We start from the raw sequence: 26904 nt of genomic DNA on the forward strand, positions 1-26904 counted from the left end.
TTTATACTGAAGAACCGGGATTTAATCCCAGCGGCGCAGGGGACACGCCCGAAGTCTTCGGGTTCACCTGTCTTAGAGTACAGAGACACGGGATTCTTCTGTTGACATCAAAGATCAATTTTATTAGCTGCACCCAGTAACAGAGGACCTAGAAGTACAACACGGTGTATGTTCTCAGGAGACTGCTCAACATAATAGAGCGGAGCATCGTCTTTTATGCCAAAAACCACGTTCCTGGCTAGCATCAATAACTCACAAATTTGACCAATCAGAGGATGATATTTACAGAGGCATCACATAACGACAAACCAACTTTCAGTTATCCAACCCATCGCCAATGACAAGGTAAAAATCCAGCATTCTTGTTCGAACAGGCCGGACGGGCCCATCATAAAAGACCTCAACCCAAATCAATAATTAGGCCATAAGGCCATAAAAGGAAGGAGCAGAAACAGATGAAGGGAAAGATAGAGGGGTGTGTGTGTGTGCCATAGAATCAATAATGCCCTGCTCTTTGATCTCTATCTGACCAGCTGCTTAACAAGGTACTGACTCAACAAGTTTAGCCTCGGGCAACAGGGTCAGTTGACTCAGGTCAAACTGAAGTCAACACGAACTCGAACTAAAGTGTATGCGTCCCTAGAGGCTCGCTTGGCCACAGTCATCCTGTAGTCATTAGCCTATGTGAGGGCAACCACAAAATGGCGGTTATGCACAAAATGGAACCCACGGGTGCAGACTAGATCGTCAAATACACAGTAAATCCATCGGTGTAGCATGACGAAAACGCTTACGCATACCGCACTTGTCAGTCGCGGTTCGCTGATACCAAAATCATCACGATACGACAACCTTCATTGAATGGGTTCAGAATTCACGGAACCACAGACCCTCCTTTTGCCCTTACATAGGCAATAACCTAAACTCACGTCAATCTGAGTCCAGGTCTATATTCATCAGATCATTGAGATGTTGCTGTAGCATCATCCTGGTACTTAGTAACTCTCTCTGGACAGGTCTCCTTGAACACGAGGTAGCAAAAAGGGCACAGATAGCAGGAGCACACTGTATACAAAGACAGAACAGGAAAAGGATAGCTAATACCATCCCAATGACCATCAGAATCTTCCATCCCCAGGTTGATAACAATCCCCAGAACCATCCCATTAACGACCAATCTCCTTCGTCCATATGTACGGACTCGGAGAGCTTATGTAGCTTGGAGATGGCTTGGAAAACTGTCGGAGCGTTGTCTGGAATGAAAACACAACAGCTTGATTGGATCAATTTACAGACCCCTCCTCTATCTGCAAGTATGACATCTAACGCAACTCTGTTCTGAAGAGTCATAAGGCGATCCGACTGGAGCTCAGCAGTCAAGTTACTAAGGGCGCCGGCAGTCTCGACTATGGTGGACTCAACTACTCTCGTCAATTGCCGTATGTTCCTGCTGTTAACCATAGGTCCCCACCAACGGCAGAAAACCCTTCGAAAAATCTCCCAATTCTTGTCCTGCGGTATCTTCCTTTCTGAGGACACCTCTAACGACTCTCATCTTGTGGTAATCTGCCGCAGCTGTAAATGTAGGGGGTAACAAGAACGAGACAAAACATGTTGCCGAGAAATCAGGGGGCAACCATGTATACACTCTGTCATGGCAAATGAAGTAGGTACCCTTAGCTGCTAGAAACGGTGGGGAAGTCTCGGATGCAAAAACATATGTCTCAATGCAAACACTCTTCCCTAACTGAGCTCTAGGATTCTTGCCATTGCCTTGCAGACAGTAATGACCCTGATGGAGTACTATCCAAATCGGGTAGGATCTCTTCCCTCGCTGGTTCCCACTCAGACTAGTTCCATATCCAGTAACATTCCTTCCAATATACGCTAGCGTCTCATCTCTCGGGATAGTCTCATAAGAACCTATTCCTCTAATCATGTCGACTATTCCCTTGACCAGAGCACTATTCTTCGGATTATCCTTCACAGAACGTAGGGGGTTAACTTCACGGGCATAAATGAACATTGTTCTGTATGCCCACACAGAACCATTGTAGCGAAATGGCAGGACCAGGTAAGGAATACCTTTATCGGTAGTATGGGGCATAAGGCCACACACCCAACAATTAGTTGTGTTCACTACTAGCTGGTGTTGGTGCAGAAGCTGAACAAAGGAATTATTAGCAAATTCCATTCTCCTAATGGACTCATGTTCGGGCAGGGGGTGAAAAGAATGCGAAGAGACAGTAGGAGGAGGCATGGGTTGTGCAGTGGGCATGAATGTCACTTGAATAGAGAATGTCACATATCCAATTAAAAACATCATTAAACTGAACAGTATAAACAGACATAATATTAAAAAAACGTTTTCTACTCATTATTATACACATTTTGCTCTTGAAGCTCATTCTTTTAGTAGGTCTCTCCATCCCGAAAAACTCCATCCTCTAACCGTGCTGCTCGCGGCGGATGGGTGTTCCGTGCTAAGGAATGCGCCTGTTGGTCCAGGGAACGCCCTTAGACCAACCAGAACCGTCGACCTAACGTCTTCGGCTTGCACTCCAAGGACTTGGCACCGCAACCCTACAGCTGAACCCGGATGGTGGTTCGAAAAACAAAAATCAAAAATAGTTTCTCGGAGGGGAGCTGACCTTAAAAAAAAATAGCAAAGAAGGAACTTAATTTGTTATTTGTCCCGCGACTCTTGGTCGCAAATTGTAACGCTCTTTGCCAGGCAATGTCTGTTCTCGGAAAAGTAGCTCAGGTTTAACAGTGTTCAAACGGTTCGATGGAGGCACAGCTTCTTGAAGAAGATTATCGCTTTCTGGCTCAGTGTTTGTTCCAATCAAACGGGCATCGCTGAAAGGCAGAAAACGAGGCACGGTCTCAGTCTCAGAATCAGGAAGTCCTTTTTGGACCCACCGGTCGTACGGCAGAGGCAAAGGGGCCCTCTTACAATGTACGCCGTGAATCCAGTTCTTTTTACCGTGCACTCGTACCGCAGAACGGGTGGATAATAACACCAGATACAGTCCTGTCCAGCGGGGCTGCTCGTTTTTGGTTCGCTGAAAATTCTTCACGAGCACCCACGCGCCAGGTTCAATGGTGTGCCTTGGATCTTCAGAAACCTGTGGCAAAGTATCATGAACCTGTTGATGCAGAACACGCAATTTAGCCGTCAATTCGTACAGGTAGTCAAGCAATACAGGGTGTTCTATCTCTCTAAATTTTGTCGGCCGCGGCACTCCCCAAATATTTGCCGGGCGACCAAACACAACCTCATAAGGGCTCAGACCCATTCGTGAATGCACAGTCATTCTTGTGGACAGAAGGGCTAACGGCAGAGCATCAGGCCATTGTAGACCAGAGCTCGCTTGAATTTTGGCCAATTTCAATTTTAACGTGCCATTGTAGCACTCAACTAGACCAGCTGACTGGGGATGATTGGCAGCGTGGAACTTCTGCCGGATTCCTAACCCATCACACACTCTCCTCATCACTTGACCCACAAATTCACTCCCATTGTCACTCCAGACCATTCTCGGCAACCCATACCTAGGGAAAAATTCCTTAATAAGGGCTTTAGCTGTGGACAAGGCAGTATTGTCCTTCAAAGGGTAGGCTTCCACCCATCTAGAAAAAGAGCAAACAACCACTAAGACATACTTCAGATTGTTGCACCTCTCCATGTGGATGAAATCTAGCTGCAAAGCCTCAAACGGATACGTGGGAGGAGCAAAATGACCACCTGGGGTTGGAGTTCCCTTACCAGGATTGTACATCAAACAAACCATACAGTTCTTGACCAAATTCTCTGCACACTTAGGAATTCCAGCTTTTTGCCATACTGGGGCCAACAACTTACAAATTCCGTCCACGCTGATATGGGCCATTCCATGTGCCATCGTAACCACTGGAAGTACATACGCATCAGGCAACAACCATCGCTGATGCTCTGACAACTCAACCCAACAACCATTCGAGTCCAATTTACCCTTGCTTTCTCTCCATTCATTCAACTCTTTCTCTGTAGCTTCAACTTGGATGGATTTCACACTCTCAATCGTATCTTCACACATACTTCTATCTGGAACCCATCTTGCCGGACTCGCAACGTACATTCGACTCATCACATCTCTCGCAGTCTCTTTCACGACTTCATCTGCAAACGCATTACCACGACAAACATCATCCATGACTTTCTTATGCGCACTGCATTTCACGATCGCAACTTGCAACGGCAGAGTAAGGGATTCAAGAAGTTCATTCACCAATTGACCATGTTGGATCTTGGTCCCATGCGAAGTCAGAAACCCACGTTCTCTCCACAATCGTCCAAAGCTAAGAGCAACACCGAACGCATACTGGCTGTCAGTGTACACAGTCACTCTTTTCCCTTTCGACAACACACACGCTCTTGTCAATGCAATCAACGCTGCTGCTTGTGCTGAATTATGTGGGATACGAGCAGCTTCAACAATCGTAAGCAAAGTCGTAACCGCATATGCCGCAGTCGTATCACCATTCGGAAGCTTGAAGCACGAACCATCCACCCATAAAGTACCATCACATTCCGCAAGAGGAGTGTCCCTAAGGTCTATCCTCCCTTTCGTTTCTTCCTCAGTCCTAAGAAAACAATCATGCTGTTCGGTATCATCTGTCTCAGTTGAGATCGGCAACAACGTGGCTGGATTCAACGTGTTGCATCTCTTTATATGTACATGACTTGCTAACAATGTCAATTCGTAACCTGACAAATGAGCACTAGTTAAGTACTGTGTCTTGGTACGGTTCAACAAGGTATCCACTGCATGTGGAACCATCACGATCAGTGTATTGTCCATCACCAAACCAGCAGACTGTCGGATTGAAACAGCCGCTGCCGCTGTAGCTCTCAAGCAACTCGGCAACGCTCTAGCTACCGGATCCAAAGTCGATGAAAAATAAGCACATGGACGTTGCTTATCACCAAACTGTTGAGTCAAAACTGACAATGCACATCCCTCTCTCTCGTGGACATACAATGTGAAGGGTTTACCGTAATCGGGAGTACCCAACACAGGAGCCGAACACAGCGCATTACGCAATTCTGAAAAACTCTTCTGACATTCGTCAGTTCAAGGAATAGGATTCGGGGTATCCTTAACAGTAAGAGCTATCAAAGGTTTTGCAAGCAACGAAAAATTAGCAATCCACTGTCTACAGTACGATGTAATACCTAGAAACGCACGCACTTCTCTCTGTGTCGTAGGCACACTTATTTTCGCAATCGCTTGAATTCTTTCTGGGGTCAATCTTCTTTCCTCCTTCGATAAGAGGTGACCTAAGTAGGTAACTTCTTGTCGGCAATATTGCAACTTTGAAAGAGAAACCTTATGATGGAAATCCGACAAGTGACGTAACAACGACAGAGTAGCCTCTCTACAAGTCTCTTCATTGTCAGCAGCAACTAAAAGATCATCAACATACTGAATAAGGGCAGCACCATCAGGTAAAACCAACAAATCAAGTTGCGTCTTCAAGGCTTGACTATAGATCGATGGACTCTCACAATAGCCTTGAAGAGCGTGTTTAAACCGGAAACTTCGGCCTCCTAAAGAGAAGCCAAAAATATCTCTACTCTCCACGGCAATTGGGATGCTGAAGAAAGCATTCTTCAGATCTATCACCGAAAACCACGTGGCTGTAGCCGGAATCAAAGTCAGTAAAGCGGTGATATCAGGCACAACAGGGAATTGTGGAACAACGATCTTATTCACCTCGCGAAGATCGATCACAAACCTATATACAGGAGGTTGTGAAGAATCGGTTCTTTTCAGAACAGGCAACACCGGACTATTGCACACATTACCTCTCGTTTCCTCAATCACACCTTTCTCAATCAGATCAGAGATGATCTCCAAGAGTGCTCTTTCACCATCACTTGAGATACGATACTGTGGAATGCGTGGCAATCTAGCATTCGCCTTCAATGTCACAACATAAGGCGGAATCTCCAAAAGACCCACATCATTAGGACAAGTAGTCCAAAGAGAATCAGGAAGAGAAGACAATTCAGCTGGAAGTTGGTCTTTAGCCAAATACATCGGAGAGATCACTCTCTTTCCCAATGTAAGCTGTACTCCTGAAGGAGAACAATAAAGCGTCGCATACAATCTCTTCAACAAGTCCAATCCCAACAAGTTCTCACCACAACCTGTCGTCAGAATGAGGGGTGCTTCGAATTCACAAGGTCCGACAGAAAGAGACAAAGGACTAGAAATCGGATTTCTAACCGGGGCGCCAGAAAAACCTACTGAAACATTCGTTGAGCCAGACAAAGGTGCGTCAGGGAGTTTAGAGTGTATGATAGAACTCTTCGTAGCACCAGTGTCCAACAGAAAAGGCTCTGACACACCTGATGCAATCACGTCAACATAAGGTCCACTCTGATCTGCTGGAACTGAAACGACTCCCTCTCTTTGTCTGTGGCTGTCCTAGCAATCGTTACCTTCCATATTCTCACCTTCAACGTAATAATCATCCGCATAGTATTGAGCCGTCCTACCAGAAGCATCATTCTGTTGATCAAAACAATTCATCAAATTCTGCGGAGGCAAGGAACGCGCAATCGGAGACATACCACGTCCTCGACCTCGCAGAGCTTGTTGAACACCTCGACCTCTCATACCAGAAACACCATTCGTGCGCTGTAATAAAGTCGGGCAACTATTCTTGAAGTGACCCTCTTCTTTGCAATGCGCACACTGATTAGGACCTACAGAAAAACGCTGTTGAGAAGACTCGAACCTTTGCGAGTTTCTCTGATATTGTTGGAGTTGCTGATAATCACGCTGGGTATTGCGAGGCGGGTATGCTTGCTGCAAAAGAACCTTAGTCTTCAGTTCTTTAGTCTTTTTGTCCGCTTTCTCCATCTCATTCTTATTTCTTTTCTCATAGTACTGGGCAGTAGCCAATATCTGTGCCGACGAAGAAACAGCCCAGGCACTTTCAGAATCCTTCAACCTATTGCACAACTCGGGAAGCAAATTATGCACAAACTTGTCAACGAACAACCTTTGACCACCTTCTGTACTCATGTCTTGACCACTGTGGTCTGCAAATGTCTCTTCAAATCGAGTGAAAAAGTCGGACACAGTTTCATCTTTCTTCTGCTTGCATGCAGACAACTTGTCCCAATTGACACGCATAGCAGGCATCAAAGTCTTCATATAATCAATAATTCTACCAGGGAGATCAGCAATCACATTCTCGGGTTTAGCACCACCTATTTGTCTTTCATCTGCAGTTCTAAGGTTATTCCATGTATCACCTAATTCCTGCGCATGATCCGTATGACGAATCTTACTCCATATAGGCTGTGGAACCACATTCCCAAATAACATATCTATATCAGCCAAATTCATAATACATGAACCCGCAGTTTGAGATAGCTCCTTATAAAACCCCGCAGGATTTTTACGTGGATCAGGCAGAGTCTGCTTTAGAGCTAGGACTTCGGCACCCTTCCATGGAACATGTACCCAAACGCGCTGGAAATGTGCCAGAACAGGTGGATTAGCATTCGCATCACCAGGTCTCCAAACGGGAGGAACCTCACGCATCGGGTATTGACGTGCCTTTCTCCTAACTGAAGAATCAGGCTCAAACAATGACCTAGAAGGAAACTCACTCCTAAACGACAACAATGTCGCGACTGCTCTTTCAACATCAAGACCCACTATAGTTCCCTTCGCAAACTCGGATCGCACATGGAACAACTCATGCGGAGTCTGCCCTACCTCGCTATCTTCCCACTGTTCATGAAGGAAAGAACACATCACATGAAATACGTATCTCTGTTTCGGTGCTTCCCATTGGTGGAAAACATCCATAACACCCTCAAGATCATAGTGCGAAGGAAAGGTAACCCATTTACGCGCCAAGTGATCTAACACTGTCCGTTCATCAGGACCAGGCAATTGACTACGCAATTGCTTATGCTCTACAACAGAAGACATACCCAATGAACCCATTAGAGGAGGAAAAAGACTAGCAACCGCATCAGTCATCCTCCGTCGAGTAGAAGGAGAAGGTGACAAAAGAACAGGAGACAAAGCAGAATGAGAAGGAACCGAAGTCGGAACAGTGACAGAGGGAACAGACAACACAGGTATAGGAGTAGCAAACGAAGGAGGTAGCAAAGACGGCGGCCCTTGAGAAGGCTGCGCCGAGGCAGTAGTAGCCAGTAGAGGGAGAGCTGGCTGTTGAGGAACCACTGGAGGTAAAACAACCGGGGGTTGCGCAACTACAAGTGGCGGAGGTGCGGTAGCACTCTGAGCATAAGGGGGTGGTGAACTTAATAGATGTGACATTAAAGGATCTTTCGCAAGATCTTTCTTTTCTTCTTGCTGTTGAGGCGGCAAAACTGGGTAACATTTGTCTACCGCTAATTTACGTTGCCTAAACATCTGTTCGCTTTCTTGCTCTTCCTCATTATCCTTAAACTGTATAGCAGCCTGCACCATCGACATACCTCGTGCACGCTTATTTCGTTTCGCTAACTTAATTTCCTTTTGTTTGGCTTCCTTTTGCCAAAGGCGGAAAGAGTCAAACATTGCCGGCCCGGCTTTCTTTTTGAAGAGTCTGACTTCTAAATTATCTAAAATTTCCGTGTCGTAACTACCATATTGGGGCCACTTTAGGACACCATCCTTCCTAGTATACCTAATCCATACATCATTATACGTGATGGGGCCCACGTGTTTTAAATAGAGCTCATAGGTCGGAGTTCCAATCGGAGGCACCGGACACGAGTCCTCCAATCGGGAATCCCTATTATAACCATAACAAAATATCTTTCCAAGTCTGCTAAGACCAGGCATCCTCGCTCACTAGTCTAGCTTCAAACTTCAAGGGAATATCAAAACGACAGCCTCGTGAATACACGAGTCCCTCGGCTTTGGGGCCTGCAGGTACCAAATCAAAGCGATCCCGAAGGATACCAAAACAAACTAAGGACTGGGAGACGCTCCACTCATACTTAACTGAAATATCGATGACGTCGCCAGAAGACCCGTCTATCGTCTCGCTTTACAAGTCATCAAAGGCTCCAAGACAGGGCGACAGTCAGGGTAGCAGACCTTCGTAGCCGTCGGAATGCGGGGAACTTCGCAGAAAAGACTTTCGGACCACAACGACATACAGGGGTCGATGAAGTGGTAGGCCTCCCTCCAGAATTTTCACACGAAGCTCCTCACGATCTTCAGGCTTGGACCAGTACCGCTGAAGTCGCCCCAGAGTTGGGCACCAACTGAAGAACCGGGATTTAATCCCAGCGGCGCAGGGGACACGCCCGAAGTCTTCGGGTTCACCTGTCTTAGAGTACAGAGACACAGGATTCTTCTGTTGACATCAAAGATCAATTTTATTAGCTGCAGCCAGTAACAGAGGTCCTAGAAGTACAACACGGTGTATGTTCTCAGGAGACTGCTCAACATAATAGAGCGGAGCATCGTCTTTTATGCCAAAAACCACGTTCCTGGCTAGCATCAATTACTCACAAATTTGACCAATCAGAGGATGATATTTACAGAGGCATCACATAACGACAAACCAACTTTCCGTTATCCAACCCATCGCCAATGACAAGGTAAAAATCCAGCATTCTTGTTCGAACAGGCCGGACGGGCCCATCATAAAAGACCTCAACCCAAATCAATAATTAGGCCATAAGGCCATAAAAGGAAGGAGCAGAAACAGATGAAGGGAAAGATAGAGGGGTGTGTGTGTGTGCCATAGAATCAATAATGCCCTGCTCTTTGATCTCTATCTGACCAGCTGCTTAACAAGGTACTGGCTCAACAAGTTTAGCCTCGGGCAACAGGGTCAGTTGACTCAGGTCAAACTGAAGTCAACACGAACTCGAACTCGTACTAAAGTGTATGCGTCCCTAGAGGCTCGCTTGGCCACAGTCATCCTGTAGTCATTAGCCTATGTGAGGGCAACCACAAAATGGCGGTTATGCACAAAATGGAACCCACGGGTGCAGACTAGATCGTCAAATACACAGTGAATCCATTGGTGTAGCATGACGAAAACGCTTACGCATACCGCACTTGTCAGTCGCGGTTCGCTGATACCAAAATCATCACGATACGACAACCTTCATTGAATGGGTTCAGAATTCACGGAACCACAATACAACAATTCAGACCAGGCTCTAGCTCGTAACAAACTTAAAAAACAGCAGTCGCTCCTGACAAGAAAGACACCCAAGTTGCCCTTTTTTTTGGGGGGGGGAGTTTTATATAGCGTATACTCGACCCGAAGGCGCTTTACATGAGCGCCAGTTGCATTACAGACGGACAAATTCATTTTGTCTGGCACAGGGAGGTTAAGTGATTTGCCCAGAATCACAGGATGGTGAGCGTCCCTGCTGGGACTCAAACCTGGTTCCCCAGCTTCAAGGTCCACCGCTCCAGCCATTAGGCCACATCCTCCCCTCATCCTCTCCCCTTAAATCTATGAAGAGCTCCTATGCGCTTGGCAAAAGCCTGTTCAAATGCTTTGGTCTTGGTCATTTTATTGAATCAATTTTGGAAGGATGCCCCCATATCTGTTTTCCAACACTGCAAAATCGGCGATAGAGCCACCGTACTAGCTATCATTATAAACTTCTGCTGGTATTTACAAAGGTGGCGTACCTCGTGGGATGAGCCTAACAATACCAACTTTGGTGTCATTGGGATCGTAATGTAGGCATTTCCACTGATTTCATAAAATACCTCACTCCAGAATTGTTGCAGCCGGAGGTAATCAAAAAACATAGGCACCCATCCTCCCTTTCAATTGCATTACACATAAAACACTGATCTGGAAGTGATGGGAACATCCTATGTAACCTGTGTGGTGTATTAGTATGCTATGCAGCTTGATAAAGACCCCATTCTTTTATAGTTCGCAGCTCTTAGTGATCTATGCCCTAACTCACGAAGAAACTGCCATTCTTTACTATTGAACCTACAATTGGTTTCTTGACAAATGTTTTGCAGCAGTTCAGGTAGTACTTTCTGATTTCTATGCTGGCGTGGCAAACAACACCAGCTCCCCACTCCCGATACCTTGGTTTCATTTATGCTATGAACTAGCACACGAGTAGCTTAATTCATTACCACATAGCTGTTTTTAAGAAAACTACTAACTTGACTGAAGCTAAAATAGAGTAACAAATTCTGGTTACCAACTTGTTGATTTATAGAGTCCCATGAAAGGAGATTTGCACCATTGTAAAAATCCTCCAATTTCTCAAACCCCATCATGTTCCATACCTGTAGAGTTCTTTTAGATAATGCTAGCCCCCAGATCTCACAATCTTGTATTGGGGTTTAAGCATGGCAGTTCGGGACTCTCCGCCTCCGGGATTTAAAAAATACCTGAATATGTGATGATAAAGCGAGCACTACCTTATACCTTGTTTTCCTAGCGAGTTTTGCAGTTTGCAGAAAAAACGGGCAATGTAATTTCACTTACCATAATCATTTGATCCAATACAAATGATCATAGACTAGGGATGCTGCTACAAACGAGCAATAGAGTCAAGCAAAGGGGCCTGGTAGAAATTCTGCAGAGGCGGTAGTGCTAACCCTCTGTAGGTTTCTTCAAGTTGCAAAGTAGACATTTTCATCCTAGGCTGTTTTTTAATATAGTATTAATAATAGTATTGCATTCATCAAAATATGCACCGGGAATTTTAAATTTTAAGAATTTAAGTGGGAGATTCAGCAAAAGATATAGAAATAAAGGGAGAATGGACATTTTAATTAAGGCGACCCTGCAAATTAACAGCAATAGCAAAAGGGTCCACCTGTCTAATAACTTTTTAACCTTGGTAAGCATGGCCCCGTAGCTTAGCTGGGATAGTTGAGAAAAGTTATTTGTAACATAGATTCCTAAGTATCCAATTGGATGTCGCGGAATCAGCTGGAAGCTGGGCGGGAGCTCAGAGCAAATTGAATTAAACAAAAGGAGCTCTATTTGATTGACTTTGTAGCCACCTACTTAAGTAAAAGCGGCAATTTCATTGATGGCATTCTTAATATTTGAGGTATCAACCTATAAATATAAAATAACATCATCTGCAAACAATTTAATTTTCACCATCCCACCTATAGGTGGCAAAATCAATGGATTAATGTGGATCCTAACTGCTAGAGCTGCAATAAAAAAGGTGAAAAGAAGCGGGTCAGAGGGCAACCCAGGCAGGTAACACGCTTTATCCGAACAGCCCCAGCCTCCTTAGTATTAATTATAAATAATCTTAGCCTATACCCCCTACAAATCTCCTCAAGCATGTTAATAATATCGGGTGGGGATGTGGTCCGTCAGCTAGACTGCCTACTTTGGTGCTGGAAACCAGGGGCGTAACACAGGCCCCCGCATCCCCCGCGGTGCAGGGGGGGCCCTGAGCTGCAGGGGGCCCTCTCAGCCCAGTACTCAGGCCATAGATCTCCGGATTAAATCCAGAGTGGGGGCCCCTCTGTGTACCTTGCAAGGGGGCCCCCTCAGCTTTTATTACGCCACTGCTGGAAACCAGGGTTCGAGCCTCGGGGTCGCGTCCACATCCTGTGATTCTGGGCAAATTACTTAATCTCCCCATGCCTGAATGTGTAATGTAAATACGGTGCTCGTGTAAAGCGCTCCAATACCTTTCGGTCGAGTTCGTGCTATATCAATATGCAAAAAAAAAATAATAATCTTGATGGGAGTCCACATTTTTGCATAATAAAAAAAAGCTTTCCAGTTAACAAGGTTGAATGCCTTTTCTGCTTCCAACATAAGTATTGCCGCCTTCTCCTTGTGAACTGAAAAATAATCAATGGTTTGTATAAAAAAAACATGCATCAATCTTTAGTGCAAAAACCCATTCTTATCCGGATGTATCAACCGTTTAGCACACAGTTCATGTAGTTCCACTCCGATTTTCATAAATAATTTATAATTCATGTTTAATAAACTTATAGGGTGGTAGGAATTAAAATCTATAGGATTCTTGTTTTTTTTATATAGAAATCTCACTATCACTGATTCCTTGAAAGTCTTAGGAATTGATGCGCCAGCCTTAATTTGATAAACAAAGGATTGTTAGAAAAGAGAGCAGCTCCTTTTCAAAAGCCTTATAAACTACCATCACCACACTGGCCTTGGTGTTGACCATGGTTTTTAAGGGTGGCTGCTATTTCACGTAGCTCTATTTTCTTAATGAGTGCGTCTTTTTGGGCATTAGAGACTCGTGGAAGCTTCACTGAAGTGAAGTCCTGATCCTGGAAAACGATTGTCTCAATTTCTTCCTAGATCCATCTATAAGGATGAATAAATACCTCTGCTACCCTTTCACAATCAACTTTTAAGGCCCCCGTAGAAGGCCTACCATGCCAGGTATTTCCCTACCTGCTGACTCTCCTTGTAAACCTTCTTTTGAAAGACTTTACTTTGTGCGACCTCTTCAAATAACAATCAATCCTTGAGCTCTTGTTTTGCCCTGGCTAGCTGGACTTGAGCTTGGGGGCAAACAGTTGGAGCATTAGGGCCCCTGGACAACCTAATATATTCCCTCGTAGCACTCATCACTGCTATTTGGAGGTTCTAAATTTTATGCAACAGTCCTAGATAAATTGGTTTTGTAAGATATCACCTGACCCCTAAAGGCAGCCTTAAACGCTTCTTATATCTTAAAAATGGGAGCGGTATTAGCATTCATCTATAAATATTTGCAGATAAAATACCTCATTTCATTCAACCAAGTTTGATCTGCGAGCAAGGATTTATCGAATTGCCACCTTGGCCTCTTTCTCTGTAGCGATTCAAACATTATCACGAGAGAGACTATTGAGTGATCTTGTAAAGGTATTAGCCAGCATCTCTACCCTTCCTCCTTTCAATAGTTTCATAAGAAGAAAAATTAATTTATGAAGCCGACCCAAACCTGAGAGAATAGCAAGTATGTTGTGTAAAATCTGGATAATCGAGAGGCCAAGGATCCACCAGGTCAAGGTCTTGGTTGGTTATATTTAGAAGTTTTGCCTTCTTAGGTTTCAAATGCATCTTGGTTATATTTGAGGTATCTAGGATAAGATCTTGTATAAAATTTAAATCACCCACCCATCGCTAGCGGTCCCTCTGCCAGAATTGCCAAATTGTAGATTTGCTCCTCAGCTTGCGTTTCATCTACTATCAGGCCATACTATTTCAGGAGGTTTAATGCACTACCTGCAACCTTAACCTTTATCAAGAAGCATCTACCTTACTATCTCATAGAACCTACTTTATCTACCAGTCCACCACATTAGAGAATAGTTAAGCCACCCCCACATCGCCACCCCTGCTGAGGCAAAATATGTTTGCAAATACTTCCCTGAGACAGAAATCTTGGGGATATTACTCTTAAAATGGGTTTCCTGAAGAAAAATGATCTCAGGATTAAAAGAAGCTAACCACTTCAACAAGTCACCCCACTTTTGCTTATTCACAAGGCCATTCCCATAACATGTGATATGTTTTACATACGGCACCTTAACAAATCTGATATACTTGGCTTTCCCACAAACAGACTCACACATCAAGGTCACTTCTGCTAAAATTCGATTAAAACACTGAGGAGAGCTCCCCATCGCCTGTTGAGATTTCCTAATCATGTCTCCACTTAACCAAAGACTACGTTTAGCATCCCACTCTCTCACCCTGCTCTTTTTTACAAATGCTCTGAACCTCCCCCACAAATCCCCAACCTTGGATCTGGGGAAAACCTGATCCCCCCCTTCCTGAAAGGTGCTCAAACCTCGACTGGTGTCATTGTACGGTACCTGGCTTCCTTCGTGTATCCCCCCACCCTGCTATCCCAGAAAACAGAAAAGAGTGATAGAAAAGAGCAAAAAGAAGGAAATAAGGAACCGATAGTAAAGCAAACACATCAATAAATACTAATCAAGCACAGCTCTAAGTCTTCAACATCTTCAAGTGTAGGGTCTGGGCCTCCTTGACCACTAAGAACAAAAGAGAATTGCCCATTGGCAAGAACCTTCATCTTAGACTGCTGTACTATTCATGCTCGCAGACCCAAAAGTTTAAATTCTTTGGCCAGCCCTTGAAAAGATTTTCAACATTGGGCCGGCGTGATTGATAGATCCAAAATCACCCTCATCTGAACATTGTCCCTAATCAAAAAAGATTTCTTGGGGATCACTGCAGATAGGATCTGTTCTTTAATATGAAAATCTGGGAAATTAACCAACATTTTTTGTGGATACTTCATGTTCCCTGGCATGCTGGAACTCTATGTGCCTTCCTGAGAGTCAAATAGGAAGTTGCCTCTGACAGGATATGCTTTCTGATCAATGAATCCATCAACTGGGATACACTCTGAATAGCCCCCTGCACCTCCCTCCACTCTGGAATACAAATAAATTGGAAGTTCGAGCATCTCGCATGATTCTCCATGTCTTCGGCCTTATTTTCTAAATGACTAACCTTTTTTGGTCCATCAGGGCATCTTTATTAAAGGCCATCATTTTATCTTCTAAATCAGAGATCTTTATTTTCACCACTTGCAAAGCTTTCGTTAACTGTTCCAGGTTCTGCTCAATCTTGGTCAGTCTTTGATGCAGCATTTCAATATCTCCTGAGTCTGCTCACGGGTTTCTGCTAGTATTGTCTCGAACAGTGACTTTAATGACTCAGACTGCAATGTAGCCATGCAATTACTACATTCTCTGCTATGGTCGGCTGGCTATGCCCGGGATGGGGAGCCTACTTGGCACTCAATTGACCTCCCAGATTCAAACTTACAGTCTGGATCGTCCCCTGAGACTCTACCCCCTTTCTCAAGTACCCCGACATTTGTCTGACTGAGTCTCCTATTTTGGGTCAATCTCTGTTATCACGCTCCTGTCTTTGTGGCCTGCATTTACTATATTAATAGGTTCCCCTCTCCTATGATGTTGATTGGGCTTCTCTCTATCAAGCTGGCTGGATGCTGGTTACTGGAAAATTGGATAGTCTTTGAGCTTCGATGGGATGTTGAAAATTGGGGCCAAGTTGAAGTCTAAACGCGCATCCGGGACATACCAATGTGCCCTTTCACCTCCGTGCTATCTAACTGAGTTTCTGTCAGAGTGTCAAAATTATATTTCCCTCTGACTGGTCTTGGATAGCCTCATGGCTGGGGGAGAGTGCTTCTCTGGCAACTCCATACAGCACTTTTGCCCCACATTTTTTCAGGCTGTTGTGGCCAAGTAACCTTGCATTTATTTATTTAGTTAGTTTTATATAGTGCAAACTTGAACCAAAGGTATCATAGCTCTTTACATGACCACCAGTTGCATTACAAACAGGCACATTAATTCTTGGTAGGCACGGGGAGATTCAGTGACTTGCCCAGAATCACAGGATTTTGAGCATTGTTGCTGACACTCAAAACGGTTCTCCAGGTTCGAGGTCCACCGCTCTAGCCGTTAGGCCACATCCTTGTCTGCAGGAGAACAATGAGTAATAGGTGATCTACTTGAAGGCCCCATAGTTGTGGGAGCCTCTCTAGAGTTGGGGATGGCTTTAGGCCTTTAAAGCCGAGAGGCCTGCTCCAGAAACTCCATCGATATTTATTCTTCATGGTCCAGGATGAGCCACATAGTCAGATTCCTCCTGGTATGTGTTGTTCAGTTCCATCAAAGCTTCTAGGTCTCTAGAGCCTCTCCGCAAAGTCTCTTTGATTGTGTCCCAGTCACTCTCTGGATAGGTGCACCTACCCTGCTGGTGCCTTCTCCATCCTCCTCTTTTGTTGTTGAATTCTGCGGTACCCGGCTAGTGCCTGAGGTCCTTGTGTTCGTTTGCCCCTAGAGCCGTTCATCCCTGGTTCCACCGTGGCCACCCACTGAAACAGAAAGCTGAAAAAGTTTTAAAAAACATAAGTGCATATGTTGACTACTTCATGTACATCAAAATACTCTCTGGGACGAAGAGTGAAACTGTCACACTCCCCTGTTCCATGCAAAGTTATTATCTAAATATGTCATTTTTAACAGTGGGTGATTATGGTCAGCAAAGACCAGCTGAAATAAGTTACGTCACCCACAAATATGATTGTTATTCTATGATCTACAGGATGAAAAGTTTCCCTACCACATAGGATGCCTCGACTTACTCAAGCAATGTCACCTTCACATTCTCTCATGATGGCAAACAGGAACATAGACATGATTCTAAGTTAAACAGATGATGACTGTGCATGGGTGTTAGCAGGACATGTAATTTAAAAAAGCTCAAATTTGAAAAAATACATTGATGGGATGATCTCAACAGCACATTTTCAAAGACAACTTAATAAAGACAACATGGATATTTTAAGACACATTAAGCATAAGCTTGACACTACAAATCTTTCAATACACAATAAAAATATCTACCCTGCAGCTGCTTGTGGAGGGTTCGCCAATCTGTTTCTAGAAACCTACTGTGCAGCGGGGAGAGCCTGAAGTACCACAAATGGGGCTGGAAGGATAACCTAAGTACATTCTGTACCATCATACGTGCCCTTTGCTGGTGGTACTCCAGCACTTACGGCACTCTCTGGTTCTATAGGCATAAGGGCCCACTGCAATGCAGTGTCTGATGATGCTGTTCAAAATTTACATCTGTACTTCATTAACCAACTGGGTGTATGGTACCCTATACCGCCAGAATATTGATCCACCTCAGTGAACAACTCAAATTTGCCCTTTGAGAAATGGAGGGACACTCAGTTCTTGAACCTCAGTCATTTTGGAGGTTTCCTGAACAAAAGGAGCAGCAACATGATGAAGTCTTCTGATGTGGTCCTTGGATGGCCCAGGAATGGTCTACATGCTGTTGTGGCATGTAACTTCCTATTTGAGGTGGTTGGCAGACAGTTCTGCCTCTGCTGTATAGTTCTCCACCTCTGCTACATAATTCTCAACCTATATAGGAGAGACAGAGAAATCTGCCACATAAGTGTAGTCGCTAGAGAAATAGGGAGAGCGAAGAGAATAAAATGCCAGGAATAATGAATGTCACTCTAGTGGTATGAGAATGGTATATGAAGATGTGTGTTCGTTGATGTGCTAATGAATTAGCAAGTGATGTGTTTGTGGGTGCATATTGCATATTGCATTTGCAAGTTTGGTAGTCACATCATGGTAGTACAACAGTGATGTCTAGGGATGGTGTACTTGGTTGGTGTCATAATCAATCATTCATCAGTGACTCAACACAGTCCAAACACTGTGATACGGCAACCAAACTAGCAGCTCTAGTGAAATGTGAGGCCCCTAGTTGATCACGCACCTGCAGACCGTGATCTCTCTTCTGTAACTCACTCTTGAACTTGCAAGGGTTTGTAGTTCAGGGGCAATGCTACATGTGGGCCATGTTGCATAGCAATGTTGTGTAACATGTAAAAAGCTAATATAATATTGTGCACAACATCTGGGGGGTTACTGGAGTTGCTCCCTGTATAATCAAAACATCTGAAGATAATTTGAGGGAGTCAAATACGCGCTCAATGATGGATCGCATTCTGTGCCCTGTTGTATGTACCTCTGTTGAGGTTATGTGGTTGGACATTGGAAGGGGTGAGAAGATGGGGAAGGAGAGCATACTTTGAATCACCTGCTCCAAAGACATTTGTTCTGTATATCAATGTGCTCACCTTGAGATTGTGCAGATATTATAAAAATGCATGCAATCAATGCTGGTCTCAGGTACGTATATCGTGACTGAGTGAAGTTATGAGTGACTTTATGTGATCATTCCTAGCTATACATGCTGTGACAGTGTGAGTTAGTTAAACTTGCTTGGTAGCCACTTCACTCAGTGACGGCTGGTGATCACTGAAAGTGGTGAGGCATAATACTTGCTGCAGGTTCACCTCATTGTTTTTAGAATTTGCCTTGAATGCCCTCACACACAAATGTACCCATACACTCACACCCATTGTTTCTCACTTTTGTAATACAAAGTCCATTAGCTGAGGTGTATATTGTATAGATGGTTTATTTAAGCTTAGTTACAAGGTAATTCTAGGTAAGTAGGTCAGATGATAACAGATAGCCTCACCAGGAGCAACCTCCCTGCTGCTCAGCCTGCACACTCCAACTGACGCTCAGCACATCAGCAGGCACCCATGCATTCTGTGACATCAGCAAGCATTTAGCATTCCATTCATCAGCAAGCACTCCAGCACTCATCCTGGCTGAGGAGCAGGGAAGATGTAGCTAAGGAAAAGAAAGGGCAACAGTTAAGTCACAACACCCACCACAAAGACACTGGTACATACTCACACTTTCACAGTCACTGATCCTCACTCACATCTACTGGTGTACTGGGGCTCTGATTTCAGCTCCTAGAGTAGAGCTGTTCTGCTTTAATAGTGAAGCAGGTGCAGTTGAACCAGGGTGTCCCTGGTGCAATTGCATCTGTTGCACCATTTATAGCGACACCCCTGACTCACTCCCACTCCCTCTCACAAGATCCCCATCACTCATTCACACTGCTTTGCTCACTCTCTCGCTTTCCGTAATTCATATTCACTCTTGCTCATTCATTCTCACTCTTTCATTCTCATCGACTGCCGCAAACACATTAAACTAACACAAAATCTCACTCAATCTCACTCTCTCTCAATCACTCAGAAACACACTTTCACTCACACAGACACAGAGAAACAACACTGACATTATTTTTACTTAGCATTCTTCTTTCTATGGCAACTCATAGGCTACATAGCAGCAGCAGAGCAGGAATCAGGTGCTGGACGTAGGAACCAGCAAGCCATGGATCCTAACGAGGAGCCAGATGGAGCAGAAGGGCCAGGGTTCAGAGGCAGACACACCACAAGCACCAGAAGCTGTGACAGTGCTGTGGAAGTGCCCCTATTGCTCTCTGTGACTCTCGTTGGCCTCAGGGATGCACTGATGTACACCCCGACATCTTGACCTGAGGCATGCATAGTATGTCTGCTAAATAAAATGGATTATGCTTGTGTGAGTGGATCATATTTGAACTCTGCCTCTGCGCAATCCAGACATCCACCTATAGGATGTTGCTGTTTCAAACAACACTCTGGTTGGATCATCACTCAGCCCCCGCAGCCTTCTCCCCCTCCCCTCGTCAGGAGCCTAGTGGAGAGGCTGAAAGAGCTGACCTGCACACTGCAGAGTTCATTTAAAAAAACATGAAACTAATGTGTGCACGAACACTGCTAAATTAAATTATTACTAGTGTAATTACTTCATTTAGCAATGGCTCCTTGGGCTCACAAGTGACAGGGCTGTGCTCTAAGTCCCGTGAAAAAGAACCGCTCCTAACATCATGAAGAGCACCAGTAACCAACTGCCATGCAACTGCTGACTGTCACAAAATGTAGCTGTCTTGTGTGCACCCTGGAAAGGCAGCTTCTACATCCAGGAATCCGCCCCTGCTAGCTTGCACTTTGATGGACAGCCAGGGGTGTGTTGCAGTTCAGGTGTTCTCTTTGACACAGTGGGTGGAGTGTCCGATGGGCAAAATCAAAGCCACTTAATTCTTGAGGCAAGTGGTCATTGGAACAGTATTTATTTGCCATCCATTGACTTTCCACCTCTGTCTTCGGCATGGAGATAAACAGGTAATGCATCTCAGTGCGTGGCACAGTTCTGTGGTTGGTGTGCATTTGAGATGCCTTCCGCATCCCCACTGACCTGCAAAGATTCAGTGGGCAGGAAGTAAAGTGCAGCCAATATTTTCACATGCGCAAGGGTGACCAGGAAGTGTGTTGTAGGTGAACAGAGCTCCTGCCTCCAGTCTGCAACCATGTAAAGATCACATCTGGAGAGTTGGTATCTAGCAATTACTGCTGCCCTAAAGTCCTAAAGGTGTTTCTCCACTGCCTATCTATCCTCTCTCCTCCTCAAGAAATTGATCCTTCAAGTGAGGGGCTAAGCTAGAAAGACATTTGTCGACATGGTGGAAAAAATGATTTGGCTGTGGCTTGCTTTCTTATGCTGGTGGGCTGTGCGTGATTGGCTGAAGCTGTAGTGAGTTTCACCCAGTGATGAGTGTGGTTGATTCAAGACTTTAATCTCACACCCCCTTACATACCAGATTTTTTTAATGGGATTGAAGTCTTGTTCCTAAGTTCACTCTACAATTTCTAGCTATTTTTACTCATGTTTCTGTGTTTTTATATTAGTTGTTTTTCTTCATTTTAAAATAAAAAATATATAAAAACTAAAATAACAATTGTGTTTTAAATCTATCTATCTATCTATCTATCTATCTATCTATCTATCTATCTATCTATCTATCTATCTATCTATCTATCTATCTATCTATCTATCTATCTATCTATCTATCTATCTATCTATCTATCTATCTATCTTTATTTATATATATATTCACTGAAAAAACCATAGGTTTCACACACGTTATAGTTAGGAATTAGCATTTAAAAAACCTTACAAATTCACTTAAAAAACCATAGGTTTCACACATGTTATAGTGAGCTGTACATTTCACTCGTAAAAAACCAATGAAATTCCACGTTATAGTTAGATCAGGTAACTATAACTTGCGCGCCCACAATAAACTGCTGATGACGTCACATATTACATCACTCATGACATGGTCAGTGACATCACTCATCACATCAATGATGACATCTGAAATGACACATTGTGGATTGCGGTCGCGCAAGTTATAGTTACCTGATCTAACTATAACGTGGAATTTCATTGGTTTTTTACGAGTGAAATGTACAGCTAACTATAACATGTGTGAAACCTATGATTTTTTAAGTGAATTTGCAAGGTTTTTTAAATGCTAATTCCTAACTATAACGTGTGTGAAACCTATGGTTTTTTCAGTGAATTTGTACGGTTTTTTAAATGCTAAGTTATGTATTTATTTTTTAATTTTTTTTCTGGTTTTCACCGTGCGCACACCCTGCGCGCACGGTGCGCACTCGGTGCGCTTCGCGCACCAAGCGCCCACGTTGCTCAGTTCATACCGTGCGCGCCTCGCCTTTTTTTACACAGTAACAATTTTTTTTTCCCTTGCGGGTCCTTCAATTTATTTAATAAATGTGATTGTTATTTCGTTTTTTTTTTATTATTATTTTTTGCCGTGTGCGTACGGTAAGCTTACCGTACGCGCACTCCGTGATTTTTTTAAATTATTAAATGTATTTTTCGTACTTTTTGGTCCTTTGTGGACGCCCTGACAAATGCTAGGGGGTCTGCAACTCTCTCTGTTGCCCCCTTTTCACGTTATCCACCTTTGTTTTTCAGTGCGAGAGACAGAAAATGGCGGCCGACACTTTCTGATTTCGACCGATTCGAATGTTTACAGTCATGTAACCACCAATCAGAATTGAGCTCGCGCACGGCACCGTACGCGTACGGTAAGCTTACCGTAAGCGCACGGAGCGGGCTTACAGATATATATATTGATTTAAATACTATTTTCTCAGGACCTACTGAACAGATTTACACCAGACCTGCAAAAAGCACATCTCTGACCTGAGGACTACCTCTCTGCCAAATTTCAAGTAATTCTGTTCAGCCGTTCGGGCTGTAGCTCGGACTAAAGGTCCTATGGGAAAATGCATGGGGAAAACGCGTTTTGGGACCCCCCTTTTTTCTCAGCCCCCGCTTGACGAATCCCCCCGAGACTTTCAGGGTAGGAGCGGAGCGGAGCGCCCACCTATTTTGAAAATTTCGCGAGTATTCGTCAACCGGCGCCAAAGTTATTCCAAATAGAATGTTGCGGATTTCCTATGGAAACACGGTCCTAACTATAACTATCTACTGCCGACCGCCAGTAGATAATATATATATATATATATATATATATTCACTTAAAAAACCATAGGTTTCACACATGTTATAGTTAGCTGTACATTTCACTCGTAAAAAACCAATGAAATTCCACGTTATAGTTAGATCAGGTAACTATAACTTGCGCGCCCACAATAAACTGCTGATGACGTCACATATTACATCACTCATGACATGGTCAGTGACATCACTCATCACATCAATGATGACATCTGAAATGACACATTGTGGATTGCGGTCGCGCAAGTTATAGTTACCTGATCTAACTATAACGTGGAATTTCATTGGTTTTTTACGAGTGAAATGTACAGCTAACTATAACATGTGTGAAACCTATGGTTTTTTAAGTGAATTTGCAAGGTTTTTTAAATGCTAATTCCTAACTATAACGTGTGTGAAACCTATGGTTTTTTCAGTGAATTTGTACGGTTTTTTAAATGCTAAGTTATGTATTTATTTTTTATTTTTTTTTCTGGTTTTTCACCGTGCGCACACCCTGCTATATAGATATATTACCTACTGGCAGTCGCCAGTAGGTAGTTATAGTTAGGACCTTGTTTCTATTCAAAAGCGTTTACTCTTTCCCCAATAACTTTGGCGCCGGTTGACGAATCTTTGCGAAATTTTCAAAACATTGGCCCCGCTCCGGTCAGCTTCTATCCCTAAAGTTTCGGTGTGATTCGCCAAGCGGGGGCCGAGAAAAAAGGGGGGTCCCAAAACACATTTTCTGCATGTTATTTCCCATAGGAAACTTTAGACACTACTACACGCCGAACTGCTGAACGGAATCCACCAAATTTGGCAAAAAGGTAGCCCTTGGTTCAGAAAGAGACCTTTTTTTAAATGGTGTAAATCCGTTCAGTAGTTCCTGAGAAATTCAAAAAATAGAGGTCAAAAAATCAATTTCCCATAGGAAACTTTAGACACGGTTACAGCTGAATCTGCTGAACGGAATTACACCAAATTTGGCAAAAAGGTAGTGCTTGGTTCCTAAAGCAACCTTTTTTTAAATGGTTTTTCATATATCTGGGCGGGACCTAACTACACAAACACGAGCTTGGCTCTAATTGGCTGCCAACACTTTGATCCAGGAAGTGTTGGCAGCCATCTTGGTGCAATGCTTTTTAGGTCTCGCCTAGCGATGCAGCACATGCGCTGCCCACTACACAAACACAACTGCACTGCCCTAAACCCTGAAACAATACCCCAGCACGACTCCCTACACTGCCCAAACACCACTGCACTGCCCTAAACCCTGAAACACCATCCCCAGCATGAGCCCCTACACTGTGCGAACACCACTGCACTGCCCTAAACCCTGAAACAATACCCCAGCATGACTCCCTACACTGCCCAAACACCACTACACTGCCCTAAACCCTGAAACACTACCCCCAGTATGACACCCTACACTGCCCGAACACCACTGCACTGCCCTAAACCCTGAAACACCACTCCCAGCATGACCTTCTACACTGCCCGAACACCACTGCAGTGCCCTAAACCCTGAAACACCATCCCCAGCAGGAGCCCCTACACTGTGCGAACACCACTGCACTGCCCTAAACCCTGAAACAATACCCCAGCATGACTCCCTACACTGCCCAAACACCACTACACTGCCCTAAACCCTGAAACACTACCCCCAGTATGACACCCTACACTGCCCGAACACCACTGCACTGCCCTAAACCCTGAAACACCACCCCCAGCATGACCCCCTACACTGCCTGAACACCACTGCACTGCCCTAAACCCTGAAACACTACCCCCAGCAAGACCCCCTACACTGCCGGAACACTACTTCACTGCCGTAACCCCTGAAACATCACCTCCAGCAAGACCCCCTACACTGCCTGAACACCACTGCCCTAAACCCTGAAACACCACCCCCAGCAAGACCCCCTTCACTGCCTGAACACCATTGCACTGCCCTAAACCCTGAAACACCACCCCCAGCACGACCCCCTACACTGCCCAAACAAGACTGCTCTGCCCAAAACCCTGAAACACCAGCCCCAGCACGACCCCCTTCACTGCCCGAACACCACTGCACTACCCTAAACCCTGAAACACCAACATGACCCCCTTCACTGGGCGATCACCACTGTACTGCCCTAAACCCTGAAACACCAGCCAGCACGACCCCTTACACTGGCTGAACACCACTGCACTGCCCTGAATCCTGAAACACCAGCCCCAGCAATACCCCCTACACTGCCTGAACACCACTTCACTGCCCTAAACCCTGAAACACCAGCCCTAGCATGACCCCCTACACTGCCCGAACACCACTGCACTGCCCTAAACCCTGAAACACCAGCCCCAACATGACCCCCTACACTGCCCAAACACCACTGCACTGCCCTAAACCCTGAAACACCAGCCCCAGCATGACCCCCTACACTGCCCGAACAGCACTGCACTGCCCTAAACCCTGAAACACCAGCATGATCCCCTACACTGCCCGAACACCACTGCACTGCCCTAAACCCTAAAACACCACCCCCAGCACGATCCCCTACACTACCTGAACACCACTGCACTGCCCTAAACCCTAAAACACCACCCCCAGCACGACCCCCTACACTACCTGAACACCACTGCACTGCCCTAAACCCTAAAACACCACCCCCAGCACGACCCCCTTCACTGCCCGAACACCACTGCACTACCCTAAACCCTGAAACACCAACATGAGCCCCTTCACTGGGCGATCACCACTGTACTGCCCTAAACCCTGAAACACCAGCCAGCACGACCCCTTACACTGGCTGAACACCACTGCACTGCCCTGAATCCTGAAACACCAGCCACAGCAATACCCCCTACACTGCCTGAACACCACTTCACTGCCCTAAACCCTGAAACACCAGCCCTAGCATGACCCCCTACACTGCCCGAACACCACTGCACTGCCCTAAACCCTGAAACATCTGCCCCAGAATGGCCCCCTACACTGCCCGAACACCACTGCACTGCCCTAAACCCTGAAACACCAGCCCCAACATGACCCCCTACATTGCCCGAACACCACTGCACTGCCCTAAACCCTGAATCACCAGCCCCAGCATGACCCCCTACACTGCCCGAACAGCACTGCACTGCCCTAAACCCTGAAACACCAGCATGATCCCCTACACTGCCCGAAACACCACTGCACTGCCCTAAACCCTAAAACACCACCCCCAGCACGACCCCCTATACTACCTGAACACCACTGCACTGCCCTAAACCCTAAAACACCACCCCCAGCATGACCCCCTACACTACCCGAACACCACGGCACTGCCCTAAACCCTAAAACACCACCCCCAGTACGACCCCTACAGTACCCAAACTCCACTGCATTACCCTAAACCCTAAATCTACCCCGAGCACGACCCCTTACACTACCCAAACACCACTGCACTCCCCTAAACCCTAAATCTACCCCAGCACGACCACTACACTACCCAAACACCACTGCACTACCCTAAACGCTAAAACACTACCCCCAGCACGACCACTACACTACCTAAACACCACTGCACTACCCTAAACCCTAAAACACTACCCCCAGCACGACCCCCTAAACTACACAAACACCACTGCACTGCCCTAAACCCTAAAACACTACCCCAGCACAACCCCCTACACTACACAAACACCACTGCACAACCCTAAACCCTAAATCTACCCCAAGCATGACCCCCTACACTGCCTGAACACCAATGCACTGCACTAAACTCTGAAACACCAGCCCCAGCACAACCCCCTACACTGCCCGAACACCACTGCACTGTCCTAAACACTGAAACACCAGCCCCAGCACGACGCCCTACACTGCCCGACCACCACTGCACTGCCCTAAACCCTGAAACACCAGCCCCAGCACAACCCCCTACACTTCGCGAACACCACTGCACTGCCCTAAACCCTGAAACACCAGCCCCAGCATGATCCCCTACACTGCCCAAACACCAGTGCACTGCCCTAAACCCTAAAACACCACCCCCTGCACGACCCCCTACACTGCCCGAATACCACTGCAGTGCTCTAA

At 45.2% G+C, this 26904-nt stretch overlaps 1 long non-coding RNA gene across 3 annotated transcripts in view; it reads right to left on the minus strand.

Moving 5' to 3' along the window:
• Nucleotides 1–2897: 2897 nt before the first annotated feature.
• The window catches only part of LOC146785291 (uncharacterized), a 209742-nt gene continuing 185735 nt past the window's right edge, over nucleotides 2898–26904 (minus strand). For 2 of the 3 annotated variants that reach the window (XR_014970953.1, XR_014970952.1), the window contains one exon: nucleotides 15252–16916. This is a non-coding gene — a long non-coding RNA (uncharacterized LOC146785291). Of the gene's footprint in view, nucleotides 3150–15251; nucleotides 16917–26904 lie in introns of those variants that run through there. The other variant, XR_014970954.1, reaches the window with a different exon arrangement.

This window comes from Triturus cristatus, chromosome 11 (assembly GCF_964204655.1).
Source record: "Triturus cristatus chromosome 11, aTriCri1.1, whole genome shotgun sequence".
In the NCBI taxonomy this organism is placed as follows: domain Eukaryota; kingdom Metazoa; phylum Chordata; class Amphibia; order Caudata; family Salamandridae; genus Triturus; species Triturus cristatus.